General features: G+C 37.2%; 1 protein-coding gene across 9 annotated transcripts in view; it reads right to left on the reverse strand.

The window, feature by feature from the left end:
* The window catches only part of FAM126B (family with sequence similarity 126 member B), a 90,094-nt gene that overhangs the window by 61,041 nt on the left and 5,488 nt on the right, over window positions 1-23,565 (reverse strand). The window contains exon 1 of one of the 9 annotated variants that reach the window (XM_042949673.1): window positions 4,375-4,461. The exons of the other annotated variants lie outside the window; for them this stretch is intronic. The gene's annotated coding sequence lies outside the window, so the exon portion shown is untranslated. Of the gene's footprint in view, window positions 1-4,374; window positions 4,462-23,565 lie in introns of those variants that run through there. 9 annotated transcript variants of the gene reach the window in all.

The following is a 23,565-nucleotide window of genomic DNA, read 5'->3' on the forward strand; positions in this document are numbered from 1 at the left end:
CAAAAATAAATAAACGTTAAAAAAAAAAATTTAGAACAATTCAACTCTGATAGATAAATTGAAGTAATAAGCCCTTCAGCCACTTGAGCAACAGAAAAAAAAAAAAAGGGTGGGGGACCCTGTCAGGGAGGTAACACTGTTTGAAGCCTCTATGGTTCTTTCATATACAAGGTCTAGCACACAATCAAAAATTACTAAATATACTAAGTGACAAAAACATGACCAATAATTAAGAGAAAACTAGATCCACAGATGATCCAACAATAAAGTTCACACACAAGGACAACTATTTAAAATAATTGTGGGGGTGCCTGGGTGGCTTAGTCAGTTGAGCATCTGGCTCTTGGTTTTGGCTCAGGTCATGATCTCCTGGTTCATGGATTCAGGCTCATGTTGGGCTCCATGATGACAGTACAGAGTCTGCTTGGGATTCTCTCTCTCTCTCTGCCCCTTCCCCTCTCGCGCGTGCTCTCTCTCTCTCTCAAAATAAATAAACTTAAAAAAGGTAGTGTTATAGCAAAATACTATTAAAGAATAAAATAATTCTGAATAAGGTACTAGAGCAAAAAATCGACAAAACTGATGAGGTGGAAAATTTCACCAATGAATTAGGATATAAAAAAAATGTAAATTCTAAAACTGAAAAATACAATATATATGAAATTAATAACTCAATATATTAGTTTTATAGTAAACTGGACACAGCAGACCATAGGATTAGAAGGTAAGTCAGTAAAAAATACCAAACTATAACATGAGAAAGAAAGTAGGAAAGAAGAAAGAAGACTAGAAGAGAGGGGAAAAGTTGGAGGAAAGGCTTAAGATAAATGGAAGATATGCTCAAAATGTCAATATACATACAATCAAGGTTCCAGACAAGAGCAGAAACAGATATAAGCAATATTCAAAGAATAACAGTTTTACAAAACTGATGAAAGAAATCAATTCAGGGATTCAAGACACTTTGCCAACTCCAAGCAGAATATACTCAAAGAACACCATACCCAGGAAATCATCATCAAACTATAAAAGGAATGAGTGAAAAAAGAAAAAATTCATATAAAAAGCATAGAAAAAAATTCAGCTAACCTTCAAAGAAACAGTAAGATTGACAGCAAATTTCTCAACAGAAACAAAAGAAACCAGTATATAACAGAATGATAGTTAAAAGGACAAAAGAAAATAACTGCCAATCTAGAATATAGTAAATATCCTTTACATAACCAGCAAAAATATCCTTTAAAAATTAAGGTAGAGGCACCTAGGTGGCTCAGTCAGTTAAAGCATCCGACTTTGGCTCAGGTCATGATCTCGCAGTTTCATGAGTTCAAGCCCCCTGACTGGCCTCTGTGCTGACAGTATGGAACTTGCCTGGGATTCTCTGTCTTCCTCTCTCTCTGCTCCTCCCCCACTCATGCTGTCTCTGTCTCTCTCAAAATAAATATATAAACTTAAAAAAAAAATCAAGCATGATGCTTGTTTTAAAAACTAAGGTGGAGGAGGAACACCTGGGTGGTCAGTTGGGTTAAGCATTCGAGTCTTGGTTTCAGCTCAGATCATGAGCTCTCGGTTCATGTGTTCGATGGAGCCCCATGTTGGGTTCTGGGCTGACAATCCAGAGCCTGCTTGGGGTTTTTTTTGTCCCTTTCCCTCTCTCTCTGCCTGCCCCTCCCCGGTACACACGCACATGCACATGGACTCTCTCTCAAAATAAACAAACATTAAAAAAAAAAAAAAAAAAACTTTAAAGTATTAAGGTGGAGGAGAGGACTCTGGGAAGATGACAGAGTTAAGAGCACCAGGAGTCTATCAGCATCTAGACAACAATCATACCTGCAGAATCTGCTTTGGAACTCTGAAGTCTACTGAATGCTTAAAACTTCCATGGAAAGACCTGTGGTTTTTATTTTAATTGTGATTAATTTTGGTCAATTTCAGCTCTCAGCACAGCAATAGCTACCCATCCCCCACCCTGAGCCACATAGCAAGGAGCAAAGCACATGTTTCTATAGCAGCTTGCAGGAGCCAGGATGGGAAAATAGGACTCTGTCCAACAAATATCAAATATTTGTGCTCTGATTGCTGACTGCTGCTTCTGATCATGGAGGTACAGAAAAAGAGCTGGGCAACCATTGTTGTCCCATCTCCCTTCATTGTTGTAAGCCTCACTCCTCCCACTAAAGTGACTTCCAGGGGACTTAATTGCCTGTTCCCATATTCCAACCCCACCTCCATTTTTCTCTTTTTCCCCTTTTGGGAGCCAGACATTGGAGACCAAGACAAAAACAACTGCATATGAAGGGAAAAATAGAAAGTGATCATGCATGCCCAGAATGTGCACAGAAAAGACATTAAGTTTACATCTTAGGCTGACCCTTGGCACGGAGATAGCTTATAACAAACAACAAAATAAAAACAAAAACAAGGTGGGAGGGACAAAAAAGGATGGAAAACCCTAAGGAAGGACAAAAATCTGATTTCCAGAGTTTCACATTGTTATATTAAGATGTCTAGCATTCAACAACAACAACAAAAACCACATAAGGTATGTGAAGAAACAGGGAAGAGTAGCCCATTCAAAGAAAAACTGTTCCTGAAGAAGACCTGATGGCAGATATATTAGACAAAGGCTTTAAAACAACTGTCTTAAAGGTATTTAAGGAACTAAGGAATATGTGGAGAAAGTTAAGAAAATGAAATATGAATAAAATGGAAATATAAAGAGACAGAAAAACTAAAACAAAACCAAAAAAAATTCTGCAGCTGAAAAATACAATAACTGAAACGAAAATTTCACTTCTGGGATACACAGGCACATGTGAGTAGGCAGAAGAAAGAAAGTAAACCTCAAGATAGGACAATGAAAATTATCCTGTCTGAAAAACACAAAAAGACTGAAGAAAATAAACAGAGGTCAAAGGGACCTATCTACCAACAAGTAGATCAAGATATGCATTGTGTAAGTCCTATAAGGAGAAGAGAGGGAAAGAGGTAGAGAAAATATTTATGTATGTATGTATGTATGTATGTATGTATTCATTCATTCATTGTTTAAAAAAACTTTTAATTTGAGAGAGAGAGAACAGGAACAAGGGAGAGGGGAGAGGAGGGAGAGAGAGATGGAGGGGGAGAGGGGGGCAGGGAGAGAATCTTAAGCAGGACCAATGTGGGGCTCAATCCCATGACCCTGGGATTGTGACCTGAGCCAAAATCAAGAGTTAGATGCTCAACTGACTGAGCCACCCAGGCACCCCAGTAAAGAAAATATTTAAAGAAATAATGGCTGAAAACATCCCAAATTTGATGAAAGACATGAATATAAACATCCAGGAAGTCCAGTGAACTCCAAGTAAGAGGAACTCAAAGAGACCCACACTGAGACACATTATAATCAAGCTGTTGAAAGACAAAGAGGATCTTGAAAACAGTAAGACAGAAGTGAGCTCAGATACAAAGGAACCCTCAATAAGACTATAAGCAGATTTCTCATAAGAAATTTTAAAGCCCAGAAGCAGTGGGCTGATATATTCTAACTGCTAAAAGAAAAAAAACTGGCAACCAAGAATCCTACATCTGACAAAACTATTCTTCAAAAGTGAGACAAGAAATAAGACATTCCCAGATTAAAAAAAAAAAAAAAAAAAAAAAAAAAAAGCTAAGGGAGAGTTCACTACCACTAGACATGTCTTACAAGAGATGCTCAAGGGAATCCTACAAAATGAAATAAAAAGACACTAGACAATAAACTCAAAGCTGTGTGAAGGAATAAAAATCTCAGCAAAGGCAAATACATGGGCCATTGTAAGTTAATATTATTGTAACAATGATTTATAACCATTTTCTAAAAATGTTTATTTACTTATTTTTGAGAGAGACAGAGACAGAGACAGAGATAGAGGGAGACACAGAATCCAAAACAGGCTCCAGGCTCTGAGCTGTCAGTACAGAGCCCGATGTGGGGCTCGAACTCACAAACTGTGAGATCATGACCTGAGCTGAAGTTGGATGTTTAACCAACTGAGACATGCAGGTGTCCCTATAACCATTTTTTTATACGATTTAGGAGACTAATACATTAAAAAGAACCAACTATTGGTCTAAAAGCTAGTATTATTGTAACCGGCATATAGTCCACATTTTGTTTTCTACATAACTTAAACTAATACATTTATTTATTTGCAAACACTTCTTAATTTGTAAAAGATGTTTAGGAGGAAAGCTGCATCTGCTCAAGGTACGGGTTTTACATGACTATTTTGTTTAGGTCCCATGCACTTAAGAGGCACTGAGGTTAATTTAATTATGACTGTCCCATGCTGAGTATCATAAAAAGACTGTCACGACTGCACAGTGAGGTAATGTATAGTTACCAACCTTGACATTTATTTTGCTGTCAACTGGATCAAGACAAATGCTTTTAAAAGAATTATTTATGTTTTGGAGCATACAATGTACAAAGATGCAATCAACAACTGAAAGGGGTGGGAAGGGATCTGTAAAGAAGTAGAGATTTATTATGTTATTGAAGTTAAATTAGTGCAAATTCAAATTACAGTGTTATAACTTTAGGATATTAAATTCAATCTCCACAGTAACCACATATACACACAAAAACAGCTATAGAATATACACAAAAGGAAATGAGAAATAAATTTAAACATTTCACTAAAACAATCAACTAAATGCAAAAGCAATGCAGAAATATGGAACAAAAAAAGATAAAATATGTAGAAAACAAATAGCAAAACTACAGAATTGTTTATCAGTAATTACTATAAATGTGAATGGATTAAACTCTTCAAAAGAGTTTGGCAAAACAGATAAAAAGACATGATCCAAATATATGCTATCTATAAGAGACTCACTTGAAATCCAAAGACACAGAGACTAAAAGAATGGAAAAAGATAGTCCATGCAAATGGTAACTTAAAAGAGATTAAAGATGGCTATACTAATATCTGAAAAATAAACTTTAATTCAAAAAAGAGACAAAGGACATTATATGTAATAAAAGGTTCAATACAGCAAGAAGACGTAACAATTATAAACATTTATGCACCTAATGACAGACCATCAAAATATCTGAAGCAAAACTGACAGAACTGAAGGGAGAAACAGTTTTATAACATTTGGAGACTTCAATACCCCATCACAATAATGGATAGAACAAGCAGACAAAAGGAAATTAGAGAAACAGAGGATGTAAACAGCACAATAATCCAACCAGATCTAACACACATATACAGAACACTCTACCCAACAAAAGCTGATATAGTCTTCAAGTACAACTGGGCCACTTTCCAACATAGATCATATGTTAGGACACAAATTAAATATCAACAGATTTAAGAAAAACAGATATCACACATAGTGTCTTCTGGGATCATAACAGGAGTAAGTCAGAAGTGAACAGAAGAAAAATGGGAATATCCATAAAATTGTAAAAATTAAACAAAAGATTTTAAAATAACCAAAAGGCCAAAGAAGAAATCACAAAATAAATTACAAAATACTTAAGAGACAAAGGAAAGTAAACACACAATATACCAAAACTTATGAGATGTAGCAATAGTGATGCTAAGGAGGAAATTTAGAATTATAAATGCTTATATTAAAAAACAAAAAAAGCTCTCAAATCAAAACAACCTAACTTTACAACTTAAAGAACTAGAAAAGGGGGCGCCTGAGTGGCTCAGTAGGTTGAGCATCAGACATAAGATTGAGCCCGTTGAGCTTATACCACGGAGCCTTGCTTAGGACTTTCCCCCTCTCTCTCTGCTCCTCCCCCACACGTGCATGCGTGCAAGTTCGGGCTCCCTCTGTCTCCAATAAATAAGAAAACTTAAAAAAAGAAAGAAAGAAACTAGAAAAAGGAGGAAAAAATAAGCCCAAAGCTAGCAGAAGGATGAAAATAACAAAAACTGGGGTGCATGGGTGGCTCAGTTGGTTAAGCGTCTGACTTCAGGTCAGGTCAGGATTTCACAGTTTGTGGATTCGAGCCCTGTGTCAGGCTCTGTGCTGACAGCTTAGACCCTGGAGCCTGCTTTGGATTCTCTCTCTCTCTCTCTCTCTCTCTCTCTTTTACTCTCTCTCTCTCTCTCTCTCTCTCTCTCAAAAATGAATAAACATTTTAAAAAATTAACATCTTAAATAAATAAATAAAAATCCATTGATGATAGAAGTCTGAGTTTACTTAAAAAAAAGAAAATAAAGATTAACAGAGATAAATGAAATAAAGAACAGAAAAACAATAGAGAAAAGCAATAAAACCAAAAGTTGGTCCTTTGAAAAGATTGAGAAAATTGACAAGGTTTAGTGAGATGGACTAAGAAAAAAAGAGAGAACACAAAATACTAAAATTGGAAATGAAAAGGGGAAGATTACTACTGATTCTATAGAAATAAAAAGAGTTATAGGAGAATTCTATGAAATATTGTACACCAACAAATTGGAGAACCAAATTTCTGGGAATAAAAAAACTACCAGGTCTAAATCATGAGAAACAGAAAATATGAATAGATCTATAACTAGTAAAGTGATTTAATCAGCAGTTAAATATCTTCTGATAAAGAAAAGCCCTGGACCTGATGGCTTCACTGATGAATTCCACCAAACATTTAAAGAACTAATACCAATCCTCCCAAACTTCTGAAAAAACAGAAGTGGGAATACTTCATAATTCATTCTATGAGGCCAATATTACCCTGATACCAAAGCCAGACAAAGACACAACAAAACAAGAGATCCGTAGATCTTTTATAAACATCAATGCAAAAATCCTCAACAAAATACTTGCAAACAGAATTCAGCAGCATATTAAAAGGATTATATACTATAACCAAGTAGAACTTTTTTTCTGGAATGCAAGGATGAGTCAAACATAAAAAAATGTAATATGCCCAATTACTAGAATGAAGGGAAAATGCCACATGATAATCTCAATTCATGCAAGAAAATCATGTAACAAAATTCAACACCTTTTTCAATAAAAAATGTAAAAAAAAAAAAAATAGAAACTATCCTAACAAAATCAAGGCCGTACATGAAAATCCCAGAAAACATCATACACAAGGTTGAAAGACTGAAAGTTTTTTCTCTAAGATCAGGAACAAGGCAAAGATGTCTGTTTTCACCACTTTTATTCAACATAGTACTGGAAGTTCTAGCCAGGGTAAATATACAAGAAAAAGAAATAAGAGGCGTCCAAATTGGAAAGGAAAAAGCAAAAACCATGTTTGTATATATAATGTATAAAACCCTAAAGACTCCACCAAAAGAACTATAAACATATCCAAAAGTAGCAGAATCAAAGTTAACTCACAAATATCAGTTGCATTTCTGTACACTAAGAATGGACAATCTGAAAAGGAAAAATTCTATTTACTAAAAAATTCTATTACAATAGTATCCAGAGGAATAAAATACTTATAAATTAACTTAACCAATGAGGCTAAAGACTTGTACAATGAAAGCTACAAGACATTGGTTAAAGAAACTAAAAACATAAATAAAGGAAAACTCATCCCATGGTCATGGAAGGCTTAATATTGTTAAGACGTCAATACCGTTGACTCCTGAGCTACATGGATTTGAAATGCACAGGTCTACTTCCATACAGATTTTGTGGATAAATACTGTAAAATGTATTTTCTATTCCTTGTTTTCTCAAAATTTTCTTTTCTCTAGCTTACTTTACTATAATACAGTATATAATACCTATAATGTACAAAATCTATGTTAATCAACTATATTATTGGTTAGGCTCCTGGTCAACAGGAGACTATTAGTAAAGTTTTGGGGAATTCACAAGTTATACACAAATTTTTGAATGTGCAGGGTGTCAGTGCCCCTAACCCCAAATTGTCAATTATATATCTATGTCTGTCTGTATCTATATCTATATCATATCTATATCTATATCCATATCCATATGTGTATCTATACCTATCTATCTATCTACCTCATGTTCTTTATCCATGCATCCATTGACAAGTAGGTTGTTTCCATATCTTGGTATTATAAATAAAGTTGTAATGAACATGGGGGTGCAGGTATCTTTTTAGGTTCTTGTTGTGTTTTCTTTGGATAAGTACCCAGAAGTAGAATTGTTGGATCATATGGTAGTTCAATTTTTTTATTTTTTGAGGAAACTCCATACCTGTTTCCATAGTGGTTGTGCCAATTTACATTCCCACCAACAGTGCAGAGAGTTCCCTTTTCTCCAAATCCTTGCCAACACTTGTTACTTCTTATCTTTCTGATAACAGCCAAACAGGTGTGAGAATACCTCACTGTAGTTTTGATTTGCATTGCCCTGATAACTAGTGAAGGTGGGCATCTTTGCATGTACCCACTGGCTGTCTGTAAGTAAGTCTTCTTTGGGAAAATGTCTATTCAGATCCTCTGCCCCAAAAGACAGTCTTTTAAATAAAAGATGCTAGGTCAACTGGATATCACATCACTATGGAAAATAATGTACCATGATCTCTAAACTTACACAATTCACAAAATTACGTCCCAAGTAGAACACAGATCTAAATGTATACGAAGTATACGAAACAAAACAAACAAACAAAAAACCATAGCAAACCATCTTTGTGTCTTTGAAGCAGCCAAACTAGCAATTAAAAAAGGCACTATAACAACAATGAAAAATACATTAATTGTACTGTATTAAATCTGTCATGAAAAGACAGAATGAGTGACAAGTCAAGCCAAAGGCTAGAAAAAGATATCAGCAATACATATGCCCAATACCTAGGGACAGGTCTATGACTGTTTGGGGGTAAGGGTTGGGGCAAGAAAACTGTGAGTTCCTAAACAAAAGGCAAGCCTAAGACTGAGGTTAGACTAGGATGAGAGACAATATACTTACCCTCAGTCATGATCCTCGTAATGAGGGAAAAAAGAAAAGTGAAGAGAGAAAGGCTATTTCTAGAGAAGACAGTGATAGGAACTTAATTTACTCTCTTGCCTGACATAATCAAAAGGTGGGGAGGATTATAAACATCATTTTTCAAGGCACTGGGCACACATAATGAAGAACAATGAAGTTGTCCATTTTCCTTCCTTGGAAGAGTTTCCAGGCTGCATTGTAAGGAAGGAAAAAGCCAGGTGGAACCTGGCTGACTTCCTGAGTTAAGGAAGTAGAGCTGAGAGTCCAGGCTGATCAAGGTATTAGAGTTTGTAGGATAGAGTAAGGAAAGAGCAGCACAGAGAAAGAACTCTAGCTATCTGTAGAAGGTTCTCTTCTCGTAGTCAGATGAGAATTGATCGGCACATAAGTGTGTGAGCCAGGAAAAGGGAAGAAGTCAGGGAAAGAAACGCCTAAAGAATTAGAAGTAGCAATGCCCAGAATTCATGCAGAGCCAGCAATAGAACCTACTCTCACCAACCAGGTTGAAAATCAGGTAAAGTACATGAGAGTCCTTTGTAAATAATGGAGAATAATTAGCTTTTTACTGAACAAAGCTCTAGTAGTGCTTAATAAATCTTATTATCAAAACCTGGAAGAATCACTGTTTGCCAATACTTATAGCAATACAAAAATATCCAGAACACCCCAAGGTAAAACTCACAGTCTCAAACATCCAATAAAAAAAAACTACCAAGAATGCAAAGAATCAGAAAAACGAGATCCAAAATGAAGAGAAAAACTGATCAAAACTCACCCAAAATTAAGTAATGTTACAATAAGCAAAAACTTTAAAACAATAAATATTCAAACCATTAAGTAGAGTCATAGATTTTTTTTAAAAGGCCTAACTCAAAGTTCTAAAAATAAAAGCCATAACAAGGTAAAAATTACACTGAATAGGGAAAAATGGCACAGTAGACATTGCAGAAAAAAAAAAATTAGTGAACTTGAAGACACAGCAACAGAAACTAGTCAAAATGAAACAGAGAGAAAAGAGAATTAAAGCACTAGTGAGCTGTGGGACAATTTTCAAGCAGCCTACAATACTTGTAACTGGATTCCCCAAAGGAGAAAAGAGAGAAGAAAAGGGATTAAAAAAACTTATTTTTGAAAGGAGCAATGATGAAAAAATTTTCTAAATTTTTCTAAATTGGATAAAAACTATTAACCTACAGTTCCAAGAAGTTCAATGAAACCCAAGACAAGACATATGAAGAAAACCACACCAAAGCACATTATAATTAAATTGCTCAAAACTAGTGATAAAGAGAACATCTTAAAACAACTGAAGGGGGGAAAGAGACACATGCACAGAGACTCAAAGATAAGCATGACAGAAAAGATGCAAGACAGAAGACAATGAAGCATTATCTTTAAAATACCAAAAGAAAAAAAAAATCTGTCAACCAAGAATTCTATAAACCAAAAATATCTCTCAAAAACAAAGGCAAAAAAAAAATACTTTTTCAGTCTTATAAAAGCACTATGCCCTTTGCACTAAGAAATGCACTATGAAAAGCACTATGCCTAAGCACTAAGAAATGCCCTTTGAAGAGAAGGAAAGAAAACCAGATAGAAATAGGGATTTATACAAAGGATTGAAGAATATCATAAATGGCAATTACAAAGATAAATACGTGATTGTTTTCTCATTAATTTCTTATTGTTATTTTCTACAGATATTAAGAAAAAATAAAAGAATCCTTATAAACTTTATGCCAATACACTGAACAACTTAGTTGACATGGACAAATTTCTTGCAAGAAACATATCACCAAAACTCACTGAAGAAAGAGATAATATGAATACTCCTGTATCCATTTTAAAAATAGAATTTGCAGTTAAAAAAATCTCCCTATCACCCAAATGTGAAAGACCAGCCCCCTCTGTGTTACAGGTGGATGGGCATGGCTGAAAGTTGAGGGGGAAGTATGAATACTGAAGAAAACCCTCTAAGAACTAAGTCCACACCTTAACACAAACCAATACCAACATACCATCAGAAAACTTTGAAGCACTGAAGGTAATGACGGTAGCAACAGACCCAAACCCAGCTCAACTCCTGAGCAGGTTGACTAAACCTACCCACACACACTAATGACCATATAGAAAAGTGCTCATTTTGGGGCCATAAATACAAGTTAACTGTCTCTACTATTCTACACAAAGTATCTGGAATTCAAGAAAAAATTTCAAGACACAAAAACAACCACTTATATTCAAGATAGAAAGCAATCAACAGGACCAGGCTAAGAAATAACCCACAGTTTAGAACTACCAGACAGGCACTCCAGCATGACTAGAATATATTAAGAGGTCTATTAAAAAGTTGGACAATAAGCATGAGTAGATAGGTAATTACAATAGAGTAATGGGAACTATAAGAAAAAATCAAATGGAAATGGTAGGGGGAGAAAAAACCAACAACAATGATTCAAAGATAAAGAATTCCTTTTCCAGGCTTATCAGGAGATTCCAATACAGTTTAGGAAGGAATTAATAAACTTAAAAATAAGTCCAAAAAATTATTAAACATGAAACACAAAAAGAAATAACAGTAAAGAAAAATTTACAGGTCATCCAAGAACTGTGGGACAGTATCAAATTGCCTAACATAGTTTTATTTGAAGTCCCAGAAAGAGAAAAGAGAGAATAAGATAAAAGAAACATGAGGGAATATGGCTGGGAATTTTCTAAAATACAATGAAAAACATCAAACCACAGATCCAAGAAGCTCAGAGAATCCTAAGCAGGATGAATATCCTCCCATCAAAACAAATGGTTTTGATATTCACCACCTAGATACATTATAATAAAACTTCTAAAAACTAAAGATGAGGGGTTGTGAGAGAATCAATGTGGTGTTTGCAAGGGAGAGGATTTCAATCCATTTCCACACATCTTAATCCTTAAGCCAAAATACGAAAGTTTTTAGAAGTTCCTGGAGAACTATACTGGAGAGTACTTTTTGGAAAGGTTACTGAAATGCCATGTGTCTCATCCTTCCCCAAGGAGTAGATACCAATAGTATTACCTCTTGAACCCATGTCCAAAAAGAAGGAACTTCAGGGCTATTACTCAGAGATCCTGACGTATATGACCAGCAGCTTGAAGAATACGTTAGACTGGTGTGATTCACATTTAAGAAACCTAAAGGGCAAGAGATGGGCTGGCTAATGACTCCAGGATGTCAGAGTGAAAAAGGCTTATTGATATGTTGGAATGAGCACTTCGATACTGTGTCAGTGAAGATCATGCAAATGCTCACTATGGATCAGAGATGCATCACATGGAAGAGAGAGAGAACACTGTCAGAGACACTGACCACAGAAAGAAGCTGGAGGTTCCTTTGAATACACAGGAGCCAAGAAAAGAGTAAGCAAGCATCAACTGAAGAAGAGATATATTTGCTTCCCACAAGGAAGCTACAGGACAGAGAACTCTAGCAATCAGGAAGAATTTCTGAATTATCAACAAAATTACTTATATAAGAAGTGTGGATCCTGCTTGGGATTCTCTCTCCCTCTCTCTCTGCCTCGCCCCCCTCTCAAAATAAACAAACATTTAAAAAAAATGGAAAAGCCATGTGGAAAAAAAGCAGTAAATAGAACTATCCTTGAGGAAGCTCAAATGTTAGACTTACTAAACAAAAACTTTAAATCACTTCTTTCAAATACGTTCAAAGACAAAAGAACCACATGTAAAGAACTAAATGAGAATAAGAGAATGATATCTCTCAAATTAGAGAATATAGAGATAAGTTTTTGAAGTACCAGAAATTTGGAGTTGAAAAGTATAATAGCTGAAATAAATAACCCTCGAGAGAGGCACATCATATTTGAGCTTGCAGAAGGAAGAATCAGTAAACTTGAAGATAAATCAATTGGGATTACCTAGTTTGAGGAACATAATGAAAAAAGAATGGAGAAAAACGAACAGAGTCTTAGACTTGTGGGATAGCATTAAACATATCAACATGAGCACAAGGGGACCCAAATGGAGGAGAAAGAAAGGCGAAAATAGTATTTAAAGAATTAATGGCCTACGATTTCCCAAATTTAATGAAGAGCATTATCTACACATCCAAGAATCTCAACAAACTCCAGCTTGGATGAACTCAAGAATATTCATACCTAGACACACAATAAATGGCTGAAAACCATTTAAGTATGTGATGTGTAACTTGAATGCATCGTTGAAGATCTTAAAAAAAATTTTTTTTTAATCTTTATTTTTGAGAGACAGAGACAGAGTGCAAGCGGGGGAGTAACAGAGAGAGGAGACACAGGATCTGAAGCAGGCTCCAGGCTCTGAGCCGTCAGCACAGAGCCTGACGCAGGGCTGGAACTCATGATCCGTGAGTTCACGACCTGAGCCAAAGTCGGACGCTCAACTGACTGAGCCACCCAGGTGCCCCACCCCCATTTTTAAAAATGTTTATTTATTTTTGAGAGAGAGATAGAGCACAAGCAGGGGCAGAGAGAGAGGGAGACACAGAATCTGAAGCAGGCTTTAGGCTCTGAGCTGTCAGCACAGAGCCCGACGCATGGCTCAAACCCACAAACTGAGATCATGACCTGAGTCGAAGTCGGATGCTTAACTGACTGAGCCACCCAGGTGCCCCAATGATTTTTTAGATTATATCTTACTGAATGGCTCCAGGAAACAACTTCAAATTTCATGAAAAGAGATGTTTTTCTTGAGATTAATTAAATGAGATCTGGTCTCAAAAATGAGAGGCAAAAGTGCACAGAATATAGCAGAGAAAGAATATGAAAACTGAAATTGATAACTATATTCTGGGGGTTATTTGGGCAAAGCATTATCAAGATAACGTACAGGTAACTACTCTATTCACCTCAAACCTCTTTCCCAGGCTCATTACTTTTCCACTCCCAGAAAACGGCAAGTAACTTATTCCAAAGGAGAATGAACAAATCATTAAATCCTTCAGAAAAATACAGTTTGATGTAATTTCATCACCTAGGAATTTTCCCTGTTTTTCTATTGACTTCTCAACTATAGCAGCTTGGGAATATGTCCCTTTTTAATTAATAGAGAAAATTTTAAACATATGCATAAGTAGGGAAATTAGCATAATGAACCCCCAGGTAGCCATTATTGAGCTTCAATAATTATGAAGTCATGGCCAATCTTTTTTCATTACACTCCCCCAGTGTCTCCTCCACTTATTTTGAAGCAAATTCAGGCTATCATTTTAACTGTAAATATTTTAGTATATATTGCTAAAAGAAAAGAGCTTTTTAAAACACATAACCACAATATCATAACATCTAAGAAATTTTAAATTCCTAAATGTAATCAAATATCCGGTTGGTATTCAAATTTACAATTATGTCAATTTTTTGAAACACTGAATCAGTATCCAAATGAAGTTTACATACCAGGATTGGATAATGTGTCTCTTAAATCTCTTTTAAGCTATAGGGGTGTGTGTATCTTGTAATTTATCTGTTGAAGAAACAGTTATTTATCATTTTCCACATGCCTGGATTTTGCTGATTGTACCCTAATAATATAATATATTCCTCTATCTTCTGTAGTTCTTATAAAATTGTGGTTGGATATAGCAGTTTGACCAGAGTAGATTCATTTTTGCTGGGGGAAGACTGTTGATGCTGTGTTCTCTTGCCTAAAGGTTCATAATGTCTGATTGTCATGTTCTGTGATGTTAGCAGCTGTTGGTGATTAACGCTTAGGGATCTTTAGGGGTTACCCAATGGTTATAATTACCTAATCCTATTATTCTTTCTTCATTTAATTAGAATATTTCTATAAAGAGAAACTTCTCTTTATCTAGTATTTGGTTACTTTGTAGTAGCATTTTTCTAAGATAAGATAAATGCTTAACTTTTTTCCCTTTAGTTACCAGTTTCCAAAATGAGTTGGTTAACTAGCATCATCTACTGGTAGCTAATTAGTTTTGCTTTAAATATCATTATAAACTCATGGGCTCAATATACTGGATATGTTTCAACCCACAATAGTTATTATTCTAATACTCAAATTGTTCCATCTTTGCCCTGTGGAAGCTTTTTCATGCTTGGCTCCTGTGAACACATCAGTTAACTCAGCAAGCCTGGGTTGGTCAAACACTGCACATTCTCAAGAAGGGCCGGTTTTTGTGGCCACTGGCTAGATTATTACTTTCCTAGGGCTGCCATAACAAATTACCACAAACTACATGGCTTAAAACAGTAGAAATTTATTGTCTCCCAATCCTGATGGAGGCCAGAAATGTAAAACCAAGATGTGGCAGGGCCATACTTCCTCTGAAATGGGGAGAATCTTTTCTTGCCTTTTCAGGTTCTGGAGTTGCCAGCAATCCTTGGTTTTTCTTGGCTTGTAGATATAGCACTCCAACCACTGCCTCTGTTGTCACATGGCTATCTTCTTACTGTGTCTGTGTCTCTTATAAGGACACCAGTCATACTAGATTAAAGGTCAACCCTCCTTCAGTATTACTTCATCTTAACTGATTACATTTGCAATGACCCTATTTCCAAATAAGGTCAAATACTGAAGTAATGGGGGTTAGGACTTCAACATAACTTTTTGATCGATAGGACTCAACCTGTAACAGCTGGCTCCTGGAAAATGAACTCTTGAAATGCACTGATTAAAAAAATAAAAAGTTCTGGGGTGCCTGGGTGGCTCAGTCGGTTGAGTGTCTGACTTTGGCTCAGGCCATGATCTCATGGTTTGTGAGTTCAAGCCCCACGTCGGGCTCTGTGCTGACAGCATAGAGCCTGGAGCCTGCTTTGAATTCTGTGTCTCCCTCTCTCACTGCTCCTCCCCCGCTCATGCTCTCTCTCTCTCTCTCCTTCAAAAATAAAAAAAAAAATTAAAAAAAGTTCTGATAAAAGTGTTTTGCATGCTTGGAGTTTTGAATCCAACTGTACTGGTTTGTCTAGGTAGTTTGTACAAACAAACGTGATTATGGTAAAATCAACTTTCCTTTAGGAGATCTGAAACTTCAGTAACTATAGCCTGTATGATTGACCCCCCAATAAAAACCCTGAACATCTAGGCTCAAGATATCTTCCCTAGTAGATAACATGCTGCACATGTTGTCACAACTCATTACTGGATGGATTAGCACATCCTGTTCAACTCCAATGGGAGGACTCTTGCAAGCTTGCACCTGGTATCCTCCAGATTTCACCTTATGTGCCTTTTGTTTTGCTGATTTTTATCACTGAACTGTAATAAAGTATAACTGAATAGAATGACTTGTGAGTCATTCTAACAAATCATGAAATTTGGGAGTGGTCATAGGAACCCCAACACTGCTCCAAAGCCCTTTTGACATAAACCTAGTAAATGATGATAGTCTTCTAACTTCCTAAAGGGACAAGAAGTTCCAGGGTGATCAAACATTTCTCCAAGGAATCCTGGCTCCTTTCAATGGGAAATAATAACTCAAAGACTGTATTCTGTATGCTAAAGATGGGCATACCTTGGGGTACCTGGGTGGCTCACTTGGTTAAGCATCTGACTTTGGCTCAGGTCATGATCTCATGGTTTGTGGGTTCGAGCCCTGCATCAAGCTCTGCGCTGACAGCTCACAGCCTGGATCCTACTTCAGATTCTGTGTCTCCCTCTCTCTCTGCCCCTTCTGCACTCATTCTCTCTCTCTCAAAAATAAATAAAACATTACAAAAAAATTTAAGGATGGGCATACCTTAAATACAACTTATTCCAGGAAATTACACTGAATTTTAGAATAAACTTTCAAATGCCAAATAAATGTTTAAAGTAGTTGGTATTTAAAGACTCAAGGAAGGCAGAAGTATCTGGATTTGATGACATTCTTACCTCTAAACAATTCTCTTCCTTACCTAGTTAACTGACAAAGTTCAGGAAAAGCTCTTCTGAAGGCAAAAAATATTTGAGTTAATCATTTTAAACTATAATCCAGAACTACAATCAGTAAAAAGCAAAAACAGAAAATTGGATAAAGGGGAATAGAGCAGGGGCAGGCATCTAAGTGCCTAAATATTTCTTCCTTTCTAATCATGACCAATATTCCTTTTTGAATAGTACTAGAAAACAGATGTACTGTTTCTAATTTTAATTACAATTAAAGGTATACAAAGGAGGTTATCCTTAAAATTTTTTTAATGTTTATTTGTTTATTTTGAGACAGATGGAGAATGTAAGCAGGGGAGGGGCAGAGAGAGGGAGAGAGAATCCCAAGCAGCCTCCCCAGTGTCAGTGCAGAGGCTGACATGGGGCTCAAAACCATGAACCTTGATATCATGACCTGAGCCAAAACCAAGAGTCGGACACTTAACTGACTGAGCCACCCAGGCACCCCACTTATCTTTACAATATATATTTAAAAATCAAGAAAACAGCTAGTCCTATCTGTCACTCTTCTTTTCTTTATAGTATTATGCTTTTTGTTTTTTTAATAAACTCCTTCCCTATGCTAAAGTTAAAAACATAGCCAATCTATATTTTCTCCATAAGGATTTTGTATTACCAGTATTATTTTTTTTAGCTCATACTTATATAGAATTCATTATATGCCAGGCACTATTCTAAGCATTTTTATTTTAAGATTTTGTTTTATATCTTATTTTAAGAGAAAGAGAGGGGGAGAGGGGCAGAGGGAGAGAGAGAGAGAGAGAGAGAAAGAGAGAGAGAGAGAGAGAGAGAGAGAAAGAAAGAGAGAGAGAGAGAGAAAGAAAGAGAGAGAGAGAGAGAGAGAGAGAGAGAGAGAGAGAGAGAGAGAGAGAGAGAATCTCAAGCAGGCTCCATGGTCGGCACAGAGCCTGATGCAGGGCACGACCCCACAACCCTGGGATCATGACCTGAGCTGAAACCAAGAGTAGACTGAGCCACCCAGATGCGCCCAAATTTTATTTTTAAGTAATTTCTACACCCAACATGAGGCTCAAACTCACAACCCCAAGATCAAGAGTCACATGCCCTGCCAACTGAACCAGTTAGGCATCCCTTAAGCATTTAAAAAAATTCATCTACTATTTATAAAAACCCTATGTGGTCAGTGCTGTTCTTATCACCATCTCATAGATGAAGAAGCAGTCACTGACAGGTTACATCACTTGGTCACAAGGTCACATGGCTAGTAAGTGGTAAAGCCATGTCTCATCAATCTAGACTACAAGAACTTTGAACACCTCACCAACCCACAGGATTTCACTTGTTCATTACACTGAGAACATCGTGCTTATTTTACCTGGTAAGATACCTTGCAAAAATACAGGCATGCCAGAGAGTGGAAGAATCACACAAAAATTTAGGAACCTGAGACCTTGATGAAGTCCCTAGAGGTGTAGTACTAGAGTATGCCAAGATATTCTCTTCAAAATGAAGGACAGGCTGCCATGGATCAGCCCACCACCACCACTTAGAAAGAAACATGGTCCTATATGGACCTCTTTAAAGTCTGGAAACAAAATAAACCATATTTTAAAGTGCTGTTTTGCCCCATTTCCTGAATAGCCCATAAAGCTGCCAGTTTTAAATGGGGTCCAGGACAGAAAAGGCAGTGTAGCAGGCCAGTGTGGCAGTGCAAGATACTTTGTTATTTGGATAGTAAGATCTAGCAAACTCAGTGGCATTTGAAGTATCGGTGGTGGATGATAAAGCAGCTGTATAAAGTTACCAGTAGGCTTTGATAAGATAATCACACTACAACTAGAGCCCCACACAGAGCAGGGTTTTTCAACCTCAGCACAATTAGCACGTTGGTCACTCCTAATGCCGCAAGGAGCTGTCTTGTACATGGTAGGATGTTTAGCAGTATCCCTGGCCTCTCCCCACTAGATACCAGTAGCACTCCCCTCCAAATTATGATAAACAAAATGTCTTCAAACATTGCCAAATATCCCCTAGGAAGCAATACTGCCCCGGGTTGAGAATCACTGCTTTAGAATAAAGCTATGTCCTCTGCTGTAGATGATTATGCTACTTTTGAGAAACAGCTCCTTGCTTGGTTTTTGGGTCCTGCTTAAAGAATGACCATGGGGCACAAGTGACCATGTGACCTGATCTACCCTTAAGAACTGGGTGTTCTAACCCACCAGTTGAATGTACTAGCAGCAATCCATCATTGAGTGGAAGTGATACTGTATCAGACAGCTATTCCTAACCTTCAGTGCACAAGATGATAGTTCTCTACCTTATTTAAGTCAAATGTGACCTCATGACTTGCTTTGAACAACAAGCAGAAATGACTCCTCTGGAAGCATTTAATTGCCAATATGCACTCTCCAACGTGTTCTTCCCTTGCCACTATGATTACAGAGCAGAAATAAATATAAAGATGCAATGGTGATCTATCATATAGATAATAGCTGCCCTATAGTCACCCAGGCTCTCAGAATTTTACATGAGAATAAACAAATCTTTTTTTTTTTTAAATTTCAAGCCATTATTTGAAGACTGGTTATTACCACTACATAAGAAGCTGATCCTGACTTTAAAAAAAAAAAGAAAGAAAAAAAAAAAAAAAAAGAAACTGATCCTATGACCTACGATGAGGTTAGCACAGGCCCCCAAAGCACAAATAAGCCTTAAAAACAAATGGCTCAAACACCCATGGCATACACTTCACTAAATCTATGAACCTGCAGAGTTCCCTATGATAAAAAAAGAAAGAAGTCAGGCCTGGTTTAAACATGGTTCCATATGACATTGGCATTACCCCTAACAGAGGTGGCCTTGAAACATAGCAGAAAAGGGAAATCCTCCCAGGAGGCAGATATACAAGTAGTTGTATCACAAGGTGGTTGTTCCCTATGCCTGAAGAGAGAGATGACCAGAGGTACATATCTAAGGTTTGGCTACATGGGCTCTGTCATCAGTACTTGCTCAATATGCTCATGAACAAAATGGCCTTGTCAGCAGGAATAGAAATTACCTTGGCTCAACACAGATGCCCCTCACCAATGTTTACCTGCAACTCCATGACATGCCAGGCTACCTTACACTTCCATGTATTTACTGGCTACCCTCCTCCTCTCTTGAATGCCTTTCAACTACCCTCTAGCATAACCACCTTACTCTTTCAAGACTCAGATCAGCAGTCACTTCCTCTTTATTCTTTTTTTTTAATTCCTAATGTTTATTTATTTTTGAGAGAGAGTGAGAATGAGTGGGGGAAGCGGCAGAGAGAGAGGGAGACACAGAATCAGAAACAGGCTCCAGGCTCTGAGCCGTCAGCACAGACAGAGCCTAATGTGGGCCCGAACTCACGAACCCGTGAGATTATGACCTGAGCCAACTGCTCAACCGACTGAGCCACTAAGGCGCCCCAGTCACTTCTTTAAAGTCCTTCTTAGCATACAACCCTGTATCCATTCAGAGCCCCTTCTTTCCCCCTCACTCACAAATCCTCAATCTAGAGTCCACAGACTGCCAGGAATCTGTAAACAAAACTCATAAACTTTGACAGGAAAAGAATTATATCATTCTTTTTATTAATCTCTACCTAACTTTTATCATTTCATTTGATTATAAATGTAGGCAAAACAAAAACAAAACAAAAAAAATCCATAGTATTTTCTGTGTCTTGGTCACCAACAGATATCACAGGTAGTTTCATATCAAATTACAGTTATTGCAGACATCAAAATATCATTTATACTCATCATTACTTCATGCCATGTTTTTCTGGTTAAAGAGCTTCTGCTCTACACTGGGGGGAAAAAAGCTATTTGCAACAACAGTCTCTCTTCTTAAAAGCACACAAAACATCAAGAGTGATTCTTTTAGGACCTCTTTCTCTAGCCTTTAGGGAAGGGAAACGGCCTTCAATCCTTCTTCTTAGGAAGCAGAGAACAACTGATTTCTTCCCATTAATATTGCTCTTTGAAAGGAGTCATCTCTCCCTCTCCATCTTAAGGCTCTTGGAAATTGATATGGTACATAGAATGACGGTGGTAACTAGTCCTAATAGCACACAGTACTTAATACTTTCCATTCCCAGAAACCTGTATACAAGTTTATTAGTCCTATTATTAAACTCTTGGCTTCTCTAGGACAGGGAACATTCCTCAGCTGTGTTTGTATTTCCAGTTCTAACAAGGCCAGAGCACAGTTAGTACTTAATTCACGTCTAGTGGATGGATGACTTGACAGCAACAAATGGGCAGTCAGCAGCAGAATCAGCAGAGAAGACAGGAAGCAAATATGGCAGAGACTATTAGTTCCCACCCAATATAGATGCCTACCCCTATCCCCATTGATTTGGTCTACATGTTCAGCTAAAAGCCATTTCAGAACCTCACTTATAGCCAAATGACTAAGTTCTGGTAAATGAGATCAGAAGAAATAGTGTGTGGGTAATTCTAGAAAGATTTCTTTCTTTTTTTTTTTTTCAATATTTATTTTGGGGAGAGAAAGCATGAGTGGGGGGGGAGGCAGAGACAGAGGGAGAGAGAGAATCTGAAGCAGGCTCCATGCTGTCAGCACAGAGCCCAATGTGACCTGAGCCAAAGTCGGATGCTCAACTGACTGAGCCACTCAGATACCCCTAGAAAGATTTCTTAGAAGATGAGAAGTGTGCCCTCTTTGTTCTCCGCCTTTCTTTCTTCAAGTTTCTGATTTTTTTCCACAAGACAAAGAGATGAACTACTATCCCGTTTAAGCAATGGTTATTTCTTGTTTCTAGCAGCCAAACACAATTGCTTACTGATAAGGTAAAAAAGAGACTCCAAGCAACAAATCTGTGATCTAAGATGCCAACAGCCATCTTAGCTATGCTTCAATTTAATGATGATAAAACATAAAATATTTCCACTGAAATAGGCGGTAGAGTAGGAAGGAAGACTAAACAAAGAGCCTGTAGTCTGCAAAGGTACAGCACTATTATAGTTCAGCTGGAGGGGTGTTTATAGTAGTGTGATACAGTGACAAGATTTCATAATACTGTACTATAACTTCTTGCCAACATTTGGAAGTTATGTTCTAGAACAGTACTGTGGCTTATAAAACTGTGACTGGCAAGACCAAATTATATGAAAATAAGAAGTTAGAAAAAATAAACATTTTGATGAAAGATGTTAAATCAGCTGTTTAAAAGCTGTTTGAATAGGGGTGCCTGGGTGGCTCAGTCAGTTAAGCATCCGACTTTGGCTCAGGTCATGATCTCACAGTTGGTGAATTCAAGCCCCACATCATGCTCTCTGCTGTCAGTGCGGAGCCTGCTTTGGATCCTATCTCCCTCCTCTGTCTGCCCCCCCTCTGTTGGTTTTCTCCTTCTCTCACTCTCTCAAAATAAACAAACTTTAAAAGACAATAATAAGGGGCGCCTGGGTGGCTCAGTCGGTTAAGCATCTGACTTCGGCTCAGGTCATGATCTCACGGTCCGTGAGTTCGAGCCCCGCATTGGGCTGTGTGCTGACAGCTCAGAGCCTGGAGCCTCTTTCAGATTCTGTGTCTCCCTCTCTCTCTGACCCTCCCCTGTTCATGCTCTGTCTCTCTCTGTCTCAAAAATAAATAAACATTAAAAAAAAATTTTTTTTAATTAAAAAAAAAAGACAATAATAAAAGCTGTTCGTATAAAAAAAATATCAGTGACCTTTCTACAGATTAACCTCCTTCAAGTTCCCAAGCAATGCTGTTGTTGTAAGCAATAAGGTTGATTTCCTCACATATTATGCAAACTATTCTATTTCACAAAGATTTTGAACCTGCCTTACCTGGATTGCCATTTAACATCTTTTGTACTTGTATTTTTATTTTTACTTGTTAAGTCTCAGCAAAATTTTTCACAGTTCTTAGCAAATATATCATTTTGGGGGAGTGTTTTTTATCCTTACATTAAGAAAATGGAAAATAATCTGATCTCTCTGTAGATTACTGTTAATAGACTGAATATGTCTCCCCAAAATTCATATAATGAAATAATAACCCCTAATGTAACAGTATCAGAAGGTGGGGCCTTTGGGAAGTGATTAAGTCATGAAGGTAGAGCCCTCATAAGTGGGATAAATACACTTATACAAGAGAGCCCAGACAGCTCTCTCCCACTTTTGCCATGTGATAACACAATAAGAGGACAGCCATTTCTGAACCAGGAAGTGTGCTGTCAGTAGAAACACAACTTGCTGGTACATTGACCTTGTACTTCCCAGCTTCCAGAATTGGGAGAAATAAATGTTTGTTGTTTAGGCCACCTAGTTTATGGTATTTGGTTATAGCAGCTCAAACTGACTGTGACAGAGGTCTTCTTCTATTTCTCCATTCCCCTGAATTTAGGCTAGCCTGGTGAGTTGCTTTTGGAAGGAACATTATGAAAGTTGTGAGGCCTAAGCCCCAAAGAGGGCTTGCAGCCCTGCAGCTTCCACCTTCACTTTTTTAGAATGCTGCCCTGAAAATGCCATGTAAGGATGCCAGACTAGCCTACTAGAGAATGAGAAGCCATACTGAGAAGACTGAAGGACTTTAATGGACAGCCAGCACCAAGTGCAAACATGCGAGTGAGGACACCTTGGACCTTCCAACTCAGTCAATTCTTCAGGCAGTTTCAACTACATGAGAGTCCAGTGAAACCAACAGAGGTACTGCTCAGTAAACCTACAGAAGGATGAAAAATTATCAATCTCTTTGCCCTCAGTCATTAGGTTTTGGCATAGTGTGTTAGGCACCAA

Source organism: Panthera leo, chromosome C1 (genome assembly GCF_018350215.1).
Source record: "Panthera leo isolate Ple1 chromosome C1, P.leo_Ple1_pat1.1, whole genome shotgun sequence".
Classification (NCBI taxonomy): Eukaryota; Metazoa; Chordata; class Mammalia; order Carnivora; family Felidae; genus Panthera; species Panthera leo.